Genomic DNA, 12,515 nt, shown 5'->3' with positions numbered 1-12,515 from the left:
ACACACAACCTCTTAGATCAGGGACCATCTGCAAATAAATCTGGACCCCAGCAGTGAGATCATCTGTCATAGTGTCTGGTGTAGCACAAAGCACCTAAGGAGGGCAGGGAGCTTTTTTTGGGGAAGGGGAAGGAATTTAGGCTTGATTTCCAAGTACGTCAGGATGACCAACCACCCTTACAAAATCCTCTGCCTGGACACAAACAAGCAGCACAGTCAAGGAGACCAAGCCTTCAGCTAAGCCCCTTGGAGAGCTGCCTTTAGGAGTGCCCATCAGGGGATTAGGCACACCAGCAGGTTTGGGAATGAGGGAGAAAGGAGATAATCAGATCTGAAATTCCCATCAGTATGAAATAAGACTTAACTCAGTAGCTTGCCAACGCAGACCGACTGTTCTTTCTAATGTCTGTGACAACTCTGCTTCAAATTTCAAGCTTCTCTCAGCAGTAACTACTCCCCCATGTAGCTGTAATGGCCAGAAAGAGACTGGCTTTTATGTAACCCCAAAAGACTTGCAGAAAGGGAAGCAGCAGCCACACACACACACACACAGAGGGAGAACTGAGGGGGGGGGGAAATCAGCAGAAGGCTCTGCTGAGTGCTCAGGGCTATATCCAAGCTCACAATGCAGCCACAGAGAAGTGGGATGCAGCAATCAGAAATGCTCCAGTTCCACGCTCGGAGAGAGACCCAGCAATCAGTGCTGCATCCGAGCAATAGGGAGCGAAATTATAGAGCAAACTGCCATGTGATGCCACAAACTACTCCATCCCGCCAGCTGTAACAAGTATTCATTCCCAAAAACGCGTCACAGGCTCATCTGTCATTACCAGCCCTGCCTGCCAGCAGCTGAGCAGGAGTCAGCAGTGAAGGGCAGCTGCAGGGCTGCTTCCTTTCACAGTGGGCTATTCTCCCAAAAAACCACGGGGAGATGGACGGGTAAAAACCCCCTAGGGCACCAGGGAACACGCTGCCCACCATCCCTCACCAGCCGGTGGGATGGGAAGGGCATGCTGTGTTCTCACCCACCATTACACAAAAGCCCTCCTGAAGCAGGATCCAGCAAAAACCCTGGGGGGCTGTCAGGGGAACACACCGTGCTGATCCCAAAAACCCAAAAACCGGCCTCCATAACCCCTCTGTGCATTACCAACCCACTCCAATCGCCGGGAGCAGAACTCTGCAGATAAGATCTGCCAGCCTTACGAAAGAGGCTGTTTGGGCAACAACGTGGGGCAAGAGCAGCCGCTGCCCATCTCCACAGCGATGTTCCGACACACCGGGGGGGAAGGTCAGCCCTGATCCCGCGGTAAACGAGCCATTGCACAGCACACCGCGGAGTCCTTGAGACAACAAACACCCAGCCCGCTCCGTTCCCGGAGTAAAAATACCCTTTTTTTTCCCCTCTCCAGTCTGCTGGCTCTGAAAAATGCAAAAGAGGCTCAGAAAGCCATTTTCTGCCTCTTTTTTTTTTTTTTTTTTTTTTTTTTTGTCTGGCTCATGCATTATCATCATCATTTACTGCCCTCAAGGGGATTGCACAGGTGTGACTGAAAATTTGGCTCTTCCTTTTAAACTTTTTTGTTATCGGCTTTGCTGAAGATGATCTTGCCGGAATAAATACCAGGCTGCTCTCCTGGAGAGGGACTCGCTTGGAGCTGTTGGCAGAAATCAAGCTGGGGGTGGAAGGATGGGGGTGTCACTAATGGGGAACGTACAGATCCTCCTGGCTTCTGCTGGAGTGCTAATACAGCCAGCAGTTTGACCTGGACTTCTATTTTTTTAATCCCTAAAAAACACACCGTTGCACTAATTAATGTTTCCATTCATTTAGCTGAAAAACAAGTTAAACAAAGAGGGTCACCTGGTGTTCCTATCAATACCTGACTAGGATACAGGCAGAACAAATGCATTTAAATAAAACTCTAGAAGAGATGTGACAAGAGAAAGGCAGTTTAGCTCAATTAAAGAGAGCTGTCACAGGGATTTGATTCTCAGAATACAGAACTATTGATTAAACAGGAATTAAAGCTCCGGAACAGAAAGGTTTCAAGGTCTTTGCCGTGAGGGTGTACATCAGCAGAGAGAGGCAGGGCTCCTTCAGCGCCACAAGAGCTCTGGCTTTGTTGCTTCCTAGGAAACAGGAGCAGCAAAGGGAGCAGAATGCTCTCTGCTAAACCTGTGAATAATTTGGGCAAGGATACAAGGGCAGTGACAACGCAGAGTGGCATCACGAGCGTCAATCAACAGGTACCTTGGATGTACTCAGGCACGGAAAACCCGTGAGAGGTTCTAAAATGTTTTAGGAGTGGGTGGGGAGGTGCCTGGGCAGTGGGCAGGTTTCAGTCCTAGAATCCTGGAATGGTTTCAGTTTGAAAGGACACTAAAACTCATCTTGTTCCATCCTCCTGCCATGGGCAGGGACACCTTCCACCATCCCAGTTGCTCCAAGTCCCATTCCAACCTGGCTTGCACAATCGGGATCAGGGGCAGCCACAGCTTTCCCCTCTGGGCAACCTGTGCTAGGGGCTCACCTACCTCAACCGGGAACACGTCCTTCCAAAAAATTAAAACATCAAACTACTCTTTTTCAGTTGTGAAGCCATTCCCTGTGTCCTGTCCCCTCCATCCCTTGTCCCCAGTCCCTCTCCAGCTCTCCTGGAGCCCCTTTAGGCCCTGCAAGGGGCTCTCAGCTCTCCCTGGAGCCTTCTCTTCTCCAGGTGAACCCCCCCAGCTCTTCCAGCCTGGCTCCAGAGCAGAGGGGCTCTACCCTGGAGCATCTCCATGGCCTCCTCTGGGCTCACTCCAACAGCTCCACGTCCCTCCTGTGCCGAGCTGGAGGCAGCTCTGCAGGTGGGTCTCACCTGAGCAGAGCAGAATTTTCCAAGGCTTAAAGTCCGTAACAGCACCGAATTCACTTCAAAAAGGTCTTGAGGAGAAGGACACAATTTAGGTGGAGAAGACCAGCTGTGTCCTTCCCCATGGCTGCCTGTGGAGGTCCTGCAGGAATTCAGCCCTCTGGCTGTGAGAATGCCTGCGCAGACCCACAGCCCAGCTCCCGGAGCAAACAGCACTGACTGGCTCAACCCCGGGCTGAATTCCCGCTAATGAGGAGAGCGGGTTTGCTTCCTCTCCTTCCCAGCAGCCTCCTCAGCGAGGGAAGGCTTGTGCCTGTCGCTCTAACAAAGCACAACTCACAATACATCAGCACATTCCCATTCCCGGGCAGCACTCAGTAATTAATACGGAAAGAGAGGGAGTGGGGTGGTTTTTTTTCCCCCCCAAATGACTTATCCCTTAAGTTCGAGCATATTTTAACCTTCCTTTTCAGCAGATAAACTCTGTCTCATTTGCAGCTAAGCTCAGCCTTCCCTTCTTTGCCACACACTAAACTATTTTGATTAATGAAAGAGTAGGAACAAACCAGTTCCAAGTGTTTTCTATAGAGCTCAACTGCTCTTTCGGTTTCCACTCACGCCTAGATAATTATATCACAGCTCTGAGTGCCCCCACCCTTCTGCTGCACTTGGGGAATACTGGAAAGATAAGTCTTTTCTTAATTATTAAATGTAAATAGCTCATTAAATATAATCCAATTACTTTAATTGTAAGAAAAAGGAAGTAATTACAATATGTACATGTATTCTTGCCTGAACAGTTTTCATATCTTAAATGAATCTTTGCAGCATTAATATTTTAAGTTAACCTTTGACATGAGGGGAGGAAAAAAAAAAAAGACATTGACTCCCTGATATTTTCCAGAAGTGTTATATCTGCTGGGATTTCAGTCACAAAAAACAAGAGAGTAGCCTTGGGCGCTTAAATTAAAATGGTTATGAGTGGTTTTTATAAAGTCAAAATAACACAGAGGTTTTCTATTGTGGAGGGAATAAATAAATATATACACATGATGCCACATAAAGAGCCTGAACACGCTTCTGGGATCCATCCTGGATCTCAGGAGTCAAGTGGCACTACTGTGATCCCACCACACCAGTACCAAAGTCACCACGTATCTGGGGTTTTCCAGGCAGTTCTTCCCCGTGCCTACAATTTGTCCTGTCCTAATGTAGCAAGAGGATGTAGGCCTGGGGGAGAAGGGGCCTGCTCCATGTCTGGGATTCCCCAGCTCCTTCATGGGGGTGCCCAGTGAGGTGATCCCACAAAACCACCAAACCCGGTGTCGGTGTGTGCACACACCATCTGTGCAACGCACGGGCTCGGCACATGATCCCGGGCTGCCATTTGGGATTTGCAGGCAGAGCTGCAGGAAGCTGTGAGTAGCTCCCCTCTGGTTTTGCTCAACAGCATGACAATCCTTGGACTCACTTTCTCCATCCCTGCAGCCAGCGGGACCGAACAACCTTCCAGCAGACTCCAGCAAGGCCCCCCTGTTTCGATCGGCCCCCCTGGTCTGACAGAGCAGGGTCAGGTTTCAGCTTGGCTGTGGTGACAGATGCCTGTGAAATCTCCCTGGGACAGGCAGAAAAATACTCAGTTTAAGCTGTAGTTGTTTCCATTTTGCATGTTCTGAGCCCAGCAGTGATCTCACCTTATGTAATCTCCAGTGCAAACTCCGGGCTCTGAACCGTCCAAAACTATTTCAGGGTGTTTGAAACCAAAAAATCCCAGAATGGTTTTGCCTGGAAGGGACCTTAAAGCTCATCTTGTTCCATCCCTGCCAGGGGCAGGGACACCTTTCACTAGCCCAAGCTGCTCCAAGTCCCATCCAACCTGGCCTTGGACACTCCCAGGGATCCAGGGGCAGCCACAGCTTCTCTGGGCAACCTGTGCCAGGGCCTCACCACCCTCACAGCCAGCAATTCCTTCCCAATATCCCATCTATCCCTGCCCTCTGGCAGTGGGAAGCCATTCCCTGTGTCCTGTCCCTCCATCCCTTGTCCCCAGTCCCTCTCCAGCTCTCCTGGAGCCCCTTTAGGCCCTGCAAGGGGCTCTCAGCTCTCCCTGGAGCCTTCTCTTCTCCAGGTCAACACTCCCAGCTCTCCCAGCCTGGCTCCAGAGTAGAGGGGCTCCAATCCTTGGAGCATCTCCATGGCCTCCTCTGGACTCTCTCCTGCAGCTCCACATACTTCTTGTGTTTGGGAAGCCAGAGCTGGATGAAATACTCCAGGTACTGGAGTAGAGGGGGAATCATCTCTCTACCGAACTGATCTTTTTGGGAGAAGAGAGATTAGATCGTATTAGGGATTCTATGGATGCAGCCCCTTCTATCCAAGCTTACCACAAGGTCTATAATAAGCTGCTTTATGGAAACCTCTCATGTGGAGCCAGCCCCTAGATGTAACCTCCTTGATACAATATTGAATCCTCAATAGCAACCAAAAGGCTATTTTGTCGAAGTTAATTACAGCCGTTTTTAATTTAGCTTCCAGAAGGGAAGTGGCCAGTGATTTCATGCTGCCCTAGACAGAAGGTAAAGGTTTTCCACAAGCTGTGTTTACAGCTCTACGCCTTCCTCCAGCAAAGCACCGGCTCTGCAGCTGCTGGTATTGAAAGAACAGGATCTGGGTGTGTGCTCGGTTCTCTCTTGCCTGGTTGGGTTGTTGTTTGTTTTTTTTTTTTTGCCTTTTTTTTTTTTTTTGCAGCTGCAAGGCCAAACCCATGAGAGTGTGTGTGCTTTTTCTTACGGTGACAAAGGCAGGGTGCCTGAAAGGGAACTCGCTTCCGCTCTGGCAAGCACTCAACCAACTATTTGCTGGGCTAAGGGGTGGTCGGGGAACTTTCACCCATCCATTCAGCCAAGGCCGCTATTCCCCCTCCCTCCCAATTAAATCCCATTTTTTGCACTCCATGCATGAACTGCAGCCACACCAATACATCAGATATTGTGGCTGATAGTCTCCTCTGAATGCCACTTAAAGCCCTCCAGTGTGGAGAGCTCTGAAAAGCAAAGCATCGCTCATTCTTTGAGCGACAGAAAGAGACTTTTCGCTATAGAGAGACTCGAAGCAAGACTCTGAGTAGTAGGAAAAGGGCATCCAGAGAAAGAGGAAATGAGAAATTAAAACCACATTCAATCTTATTAGGGGTAATACAATAGGTCAACAAAAGTACTTTGCACAACTCCACAGCATGGGAACAATTTATGCAGAACTCGGAGCAGTGACACAAACGAGCCTGGCTTTCACCGAAACCAGCAAATCTTGTCAGCGCTACTTTAAACAGCCCAGCTGGGAGGGGAGAGGGCTGGAGGGACGTTTTTACCTCCATGCCTTGCAGGAGAGCACACTTAGGAGAGGAGAACAGTGAGGAATATTCCCCCCCTCCTCCTTTTCCATCTGAAACATTTTCTCTCTCGGGGGATTTCCAGCATCTTATGAGCGCAGCCTCTTTGAAGTGCCGCAAAGTGGCATTGCTCATCATTTCAGTAATGATAGTAAATAAGCTCCAGTATTTTGTTGATCCTTTTCCTTTTGCTTTCCAAACAAAAGGTCAGAGTCATTAGCCCAGTTTGATGAGTGGGGAGAAATGGAGGCTCGGAAGAGGCAGGTCATCGGAAATGAATGAACAGACAAGTCACAGGAATTAAAGGACATCCACACTGGGTCATCCAGCCTCCAGATAATCCAGAGTCCTCTCTCCACTGTGGCCAGGGATCAGATGCACCAAGAAATGAGCATGGGAACAAGGCAAGCACAGCTCTCCCCGCTCTCCTGCTCCATGCTGCAGCATCCCACTGGCACCTTAAGACCATGTGGAAACAAACACTCTCATTTAATTGTCCTTTACGGATTTAACTTCCATAAACTGGTCTCCTCAATTCCTGAACTCATCTAACAGTGAATCCGTGAGACCCTGGGGCAGCAAATCCCATTTTTTATCACACACTAGGGAAAAGATGCTTCATTTTATGCCCTTCACTTGACAATTAGGGGATTTTAATCTCAAATCTATGTGTGGCTTTCCTGCATAAGGGGGTTGTTCAATAAATTTATCACCATTCATATGAAACAAGTCTTTCTGAGAAGGTTATCATCAGGCTGTATTCTGAAGGCCAGGCTGGACAGGGTTTGGAGCAACGTGAGATAGTGGAAGGTGTCCCTGCCCATGGCAGGGGGTTTGAAAAGATGGGCTTTAAGGTTTTTCCCAACCCAAACCATTCTGGGATTCTGTGATCAAACACAACAGAGGCTCTCGGTTCTCATGGAGCACTTTTAGCAGAAACCAAACTAATAAACTCATGGTTTAGGGTTTGATTTACAGCAGCAGTAAGAACAGACTTTTTTAGTGATCAGTTCTTTGTGTCCAACCCAGTCTGGACCCTGCCCTGCACAACTTCCGACAGGAAGGAGAATCCAACCTCACAAACTCCAGTGCAGGAGAATCCAAACCTCCCAAACGCCCAGTGATTTGGGAGCAGCTCACCTGAAGCAGTGGTGCAGCAACAGCCTCCCAGGCAGAACTTTCAGCCCTCAAGAACAAGCATCAACTGCTGCTGCCCCACAGGCGTCACCCCTGCCTTCCTCACTCATCACAGCACCCCTTAAACCACTGCTCCTCCCCAAAAAGAGTCTGGGACACTGCTGGGGGAGAGGAGGGGACACAGAAGGCACTGAAGGAACAGAGCAGGTCACCACTGAGCCATTTGGGAGAGACCCATCGAGATTCCTTGGTGCTTTAAATTCCTTCATCAAAGCCCCTGGCAGATGCATACTTGAGATATTTGAGCTCCACCACTTCTCCAGCAGCAACCTAACACCAGAAAGCTTTCCTGCGATTTCAGGAATTAGGGTAGGATCTAGAGGAGCTATTTCCCAGGCTCATTACCGCGGGGAAGGCGAGCTCGGGATGGAGAATGTGATTAACACTTTGCACGGCCTCAACAAAAAAAAAAACCAACCCAAACACGTGGAAATGCACATTTCAGTTCTTTTGGGAAGGGCCCTCCCCTCCCACTGCCTCCCAGGCAGGGAAAAAAATATCCTGCAGACCTTCAGATGGAAGAAGAAATGTTACATAAATGAGAATCGGGCCGGGAGCTGATCACCTTCTAGCAAGCACATCCTTTGCAGTGAAGCCTGATCTGCTTCCCCTCCCCAAAAAAAGAACCAGCATGTCTTTTTATTACACAGAGTTGCAAAAATACAAAAGGAAGTAAATGTCACCGGGGTGGTTCTGTTCTGAGCAGTCATTTGCTTATTACCCAGAAGCCACTGCCACATGCCTTTTTTTAAATCCCGTGTTTATAAATACCTAAAGTATTTAAATAAATGTTAATCTGCGGTAACTAAGGCCCTGATCTCACAAATATTTATCCTTGCACAGTGAGAATAAACACTCAAATACACAAATTTCTTACTACAGATCCCATTTCAGCGAGAGCGTTGCTGAAAACAGTAACACACCAGAAGACAGGCTGGGAAAAAAAAAATAGTTGCATTTTTGCTTTCCTGGGTTTTCCACACAGTGGAAGTGTCACTTTTGGTTTGTCTCCTGTGCTTTAGAAACTGTACAAAGGAGCGAGGGCAGCGCTGAGCCATCGGACAGGGCCCGTTGTGGCTGTTGGAACCCTCAGAGGGAGCTTTTGGCAGGGTTTTTTGCCAGTGTCCCATTCTGTACTGGGACAGCAGGAACTTTATCCACAGCACATGTGAACACAACCCCTATTCAGTCCCTTTCCTGGTTTGTGACTGACTCATGAGCAACGTATTCTGCTCAGCTGAATGACCAAGGGCTCGGCATCAAACCCAGCAGAGGCAAACCCAAACCCCTGCATTTAAAGTTATTAAACATTTCGAGTCCAGAAAACCCACAGAGAGAAACTATCTGAAAGGATTAAAGCCCAGCCTTACACTTGCTGAAATCTTCCTTGTTATAATCTGTCAAAAGAAAACCTGATTTTGTGAAAAACATTAATCCCACCAGTTTTCTTTGTTCTCCTAGCACGTCAAAAATATTAATAAATAAATAAATAAATAAATAAACCCAGGGGAGGGATTTGTTGCTGTAACTTTATGCATATGAGGCAACCACTGAAGTTTTAACCCCTCCACCCACACGCCACGATTATCTAACCTTGGTGAATGAAATCAACTTTTCCTAGACCAGCCCTGAAGAATGAGATATATTCAAAGCACGCTGAGAAACTGGGTTGGGACTGATCAGAAAGGTTGTATTCTCTGTCATGAATCACTGCCTGCAAATACCTTCTGAGCTGTAACTTAAAAAAAAAAAAAAATACACCATTCCTGTGTGGTGTGTCATGTTATTCATAGGGAAAGCAGTTTTACACTGGCACGGGCCATCAGAAAGGTTTTATTGCTTTAAATAATAAAAAAAAAAGGAATTTGGGGCATTTACTTTTTGAACTTGTTACCAGACAGATAAAGAAATACCACATCTCTTTTTAAAACCAGTGAAAATACAGAGTTTAGGGAAAAAAGTTGACATTGAGTTCACCCCTGGAAGTTTATCCTCTTACAAATCACAATTATAAAGCACAGCAAGGCTTCACCTTGTCTCAGGTGGGCTGCACAGGGAGCTGCTAAACCCACTCCTCCAGGCTTTTTAGCCAAGCAGAAATCGATGCTTTGGAAGGTAAATCCCAGGAAGTTTGATCCCCACCAAGGGACAGCACTGACAACCCCAGTTTAAGCCAAGATCAGCCTTAGGCAGGTCTTGAAAGCTCAGGTCACGCTCTGTCACTCAAACTTCACGTTTTCAAGCACATTCCTTAACAACAAAACCCCTCAAAAAAGGGCACAGAACTTTGTGCCCCCCCCAGTTGGATAAAGCCCCTCCTCAGCTGTGGGTGTGAGGGGGGGGTTTCAAAGCCTCTCCACGGACACACTGGTTGTGTTTTCCGTGGGGAGATGTTGGCCCTGGTTTGTTTTTTAACTAAAGTTTGGGATTAAACTCCGAGTTGGTTTCTATGGCAAAGCCCCACTCAAGGTCAGCAGGGGACAAACGGGGACGAGAAGTGTCGCAAGGCAGGGTTTGGGGATTCCTGCAGGGTTCAAGCAGCAACTGATTCTGCAGATGTTGAAAACGGGGGGAAAACGTAACTGCACAACCATTCCCCTCCCTCACGTGAGCGAGTGCACCAAGCCTCAGGGAAATCCCGCTTTATGGGAAGTACTGGTCTCGTGGAAGCTGCCCCTGCCCACGGCAGGGGGTGGAATGAGATGGGCTGGAAGGTCCCTTCCAACCCAAACCATTCCATGATTCTATAAAAGCAATGTTTTGCATCAGTTTTACCTCAGGGAAGCACCCCCCCCACACACACACACACCAACTGGCTTCCAACATCTTTTGGTTTCAACTTCTTCACCTCACAATTCCTTGGGAAGGACACACCAGGGTGAGGGTTACAGAGGGCTCCATCAGTTATGACCCTGCCTGCAGCTGATGTACTTACTAGAAGTTTTTGGGATTTTTTTTATCATTATTAATATAATTTCACGTCCACCAACACCTGCAGTGCCGAGAGATTTAAGACTTCCAGTGTTTCCTTGTGCTGAACTCCTGGCATTAAGACATCAAACAGCCCCACCAGTGCTCTGACCCATTCAGAGGTGCCCAATTCTTGCTGTTGCTACTAAAGAAAGTAAAACAGCAAGGGCCAAATGTGAAACTCTGACAGGGAAATAAAAAATGCTGCTGCAGGAAGGTCCTAGAGGTCAAATAACAGCTAACAAGGAGAAGCTGCAATCTTTACCTTTCTCCAGATTATTTGTATCCCAAAGTAACCCCAGCACACTTAAATGCTGGTGAGTTACAACCCCAAGGACATTCCCTAATAACTTATTTCTTTCCAGAAATATGAGCTGAGGTCACTAAGAGGTTGGTGCACTTGATCAAACTACCCAACTATATCCCAAGCCTTTTTTCAGGAAAAAAACCCACAACATTTCCCAAAGCATTCTCCAGCACCCACAGGGTGTCACCCCAAGCAGTTTAAGGTTTTAAGTGCTGTGTGGACAGTTAACAGCCAAGGGGCTTGGACACATCCTTAAGGCATTCCCAGACAGACCCAGGGGTGCACCCAGGAGTGGGGCAGGAGGACAGGCAGGAGGAAGGAGAAGTTTCCTTCCCAGCAACACCCTCGAGTGCGACCACCAGAACTGGCACCAACAAGGGCACGCAGGTCCAACCCCGGCAGACTTTGCACACCGGCACACACACGTTTGCACCAGCACCGATGTCAAACCCAGGCAGCAAACGCCTGGAAGAGAGGGGACCCCCCTCTGCTCCCCCGGTACAGCCCCACTGCTCCCCTACAGAGGGGGCCCGGCGGCACCCCCTTGCCCCCCGAGTCCCCGGGCATTCCCGGCTATCCCAGAGCTCGGTGCCGGCCCCAGGACAGCAGACACCGGCCAGGCCTGGGGAGAGCCCCGCAGGCGGCACTTCCCTCACCCAGCACCGGGCTCTGCCCACCGGCGGGGCAGGACCCCCGCTACACCCCAGCACCCCCTACAACCCGCGCCGGGCGGCACACCCCACCCCGCACCCAGGCACGGCCCCCGGGGAGGGGCTGCACAAGTGTCAGCGCGGGGATTGAGCCCCAGACCGGGACAGACCCTCCAAAACCCCCCGCCCGCGACCACAGCTGGCAGGGCTCACTATGTGGCAGGAAACACTGCCCGCCTCACCCGGATAGCTCACTATTTGGCAAGGGCCTAGCGGCCCACCCCAGCGCCTCTGCCTCTCTCCCCCCGGCAAGAGGAAGTCCAGGGGGCTCGGCGAAGCGCCGCTCGCCTCTATTGCACTCACCCTGTCCGCGGCTGTCCCCTCGGGGCTCCCGGGCTCGCTACCACCAGGGCGGGCCGGCCCGCCCGTCCGCCATTCCACGGCTCCCCCTCCCTTCCCTGGCGGAGCCTCGCCCCGCCTCCCCCGGGCCGCCGGAACGCCGCGCCATTGGCTGAGCGCTCGGCGACGCTGCCGCGCTATTGGCCGAGCGCGCCTGTCCATCAAAGCCGCCCTACGCCATTTGCGTACGCTATTGGCGCAGCCCAGGAACCGCACCCAGGGTGGCCGCGCAAAGAGAGTAAACAGGGAGGGGCGGACCATGAAGGGGGAGAGGCGGGGGGAGCCCCGGGTGGCTTGGGGACAACTTCCAGAGGAAGAGGAGAGAATCGCGACGCTGCGCACAGCCGCAACGTTTTAAAAATGTTTGTTTGTGTCTGGATAGAGCTCGGTATCCTTACAGGTCTCTTTGGAGGAAAGGGATGTGTGTGTCTTCCGCACCCCCCTCAGAGGGCTCTCCGTTGGTGTCGCCTCTCGCCTCTATGGTCTCCCGCCCTGCGAGGAAAGTTCCACCTGGGGGAGCGGGGGTGTCACTCCGGGGCGGGGCCACGGGAGAGGGGGGGGTCTGGGATTGGGGATTTGGAATATGGGGCGGGAGGCGTGGGTCAGGAGCGTGGGGAGGGGGCTAGGGGACAGGGCTGCGGGGGCAGGAGAAGGGGTGAAGGGGATAGGGGGTTCGGGGGGGGGGTTGGAGGAGAGATGGAGGTGGCAGGGAAGTGCAAGGAATTGGGGACAGTGCTGGGGTGGGC

General features: G+C 50.4%; 1 protein-coding gene across 1 annotated transcript in view; it reads right to left on the bottom strand.

The window, feature by feature from the left end:
* Positions 1 to 11,847, bottom strand: part of WASF2 (WASP family member 2) — a 32,154-nt gene extending 20,307 nt beyond the window's left edge. The window contains 1 exon segment of the mRNA XM_018081365.3: positions 11,734 to 11,847. The gene's annotated coding sequence lies outside the window, so the exon portion shown is untranslated.
* Between the last annotated feature and the right edge of the window lie 668 nt (positions 11,848 to 12,515).

This window comes from Manacus vitellinus, unplaced genomic scaffold, assembly GCF_001715985.3.
Source record: "Manacus vitellinus isolate BGI_N305 unplaced genomic scaffold, ASM171598v3 scaffold_52_pilon, whole genome shotgun sequence".
NCBI lineage: Eukaryota > Metazoa > Chordata > Aves > Passeriformes > Pipridae > Manacus > Manacus vitellinus.
Note: the sequence above shows the minus strand (reverse complement) of the source record. Positions and strands in the feature narration are given on the sequence as shown.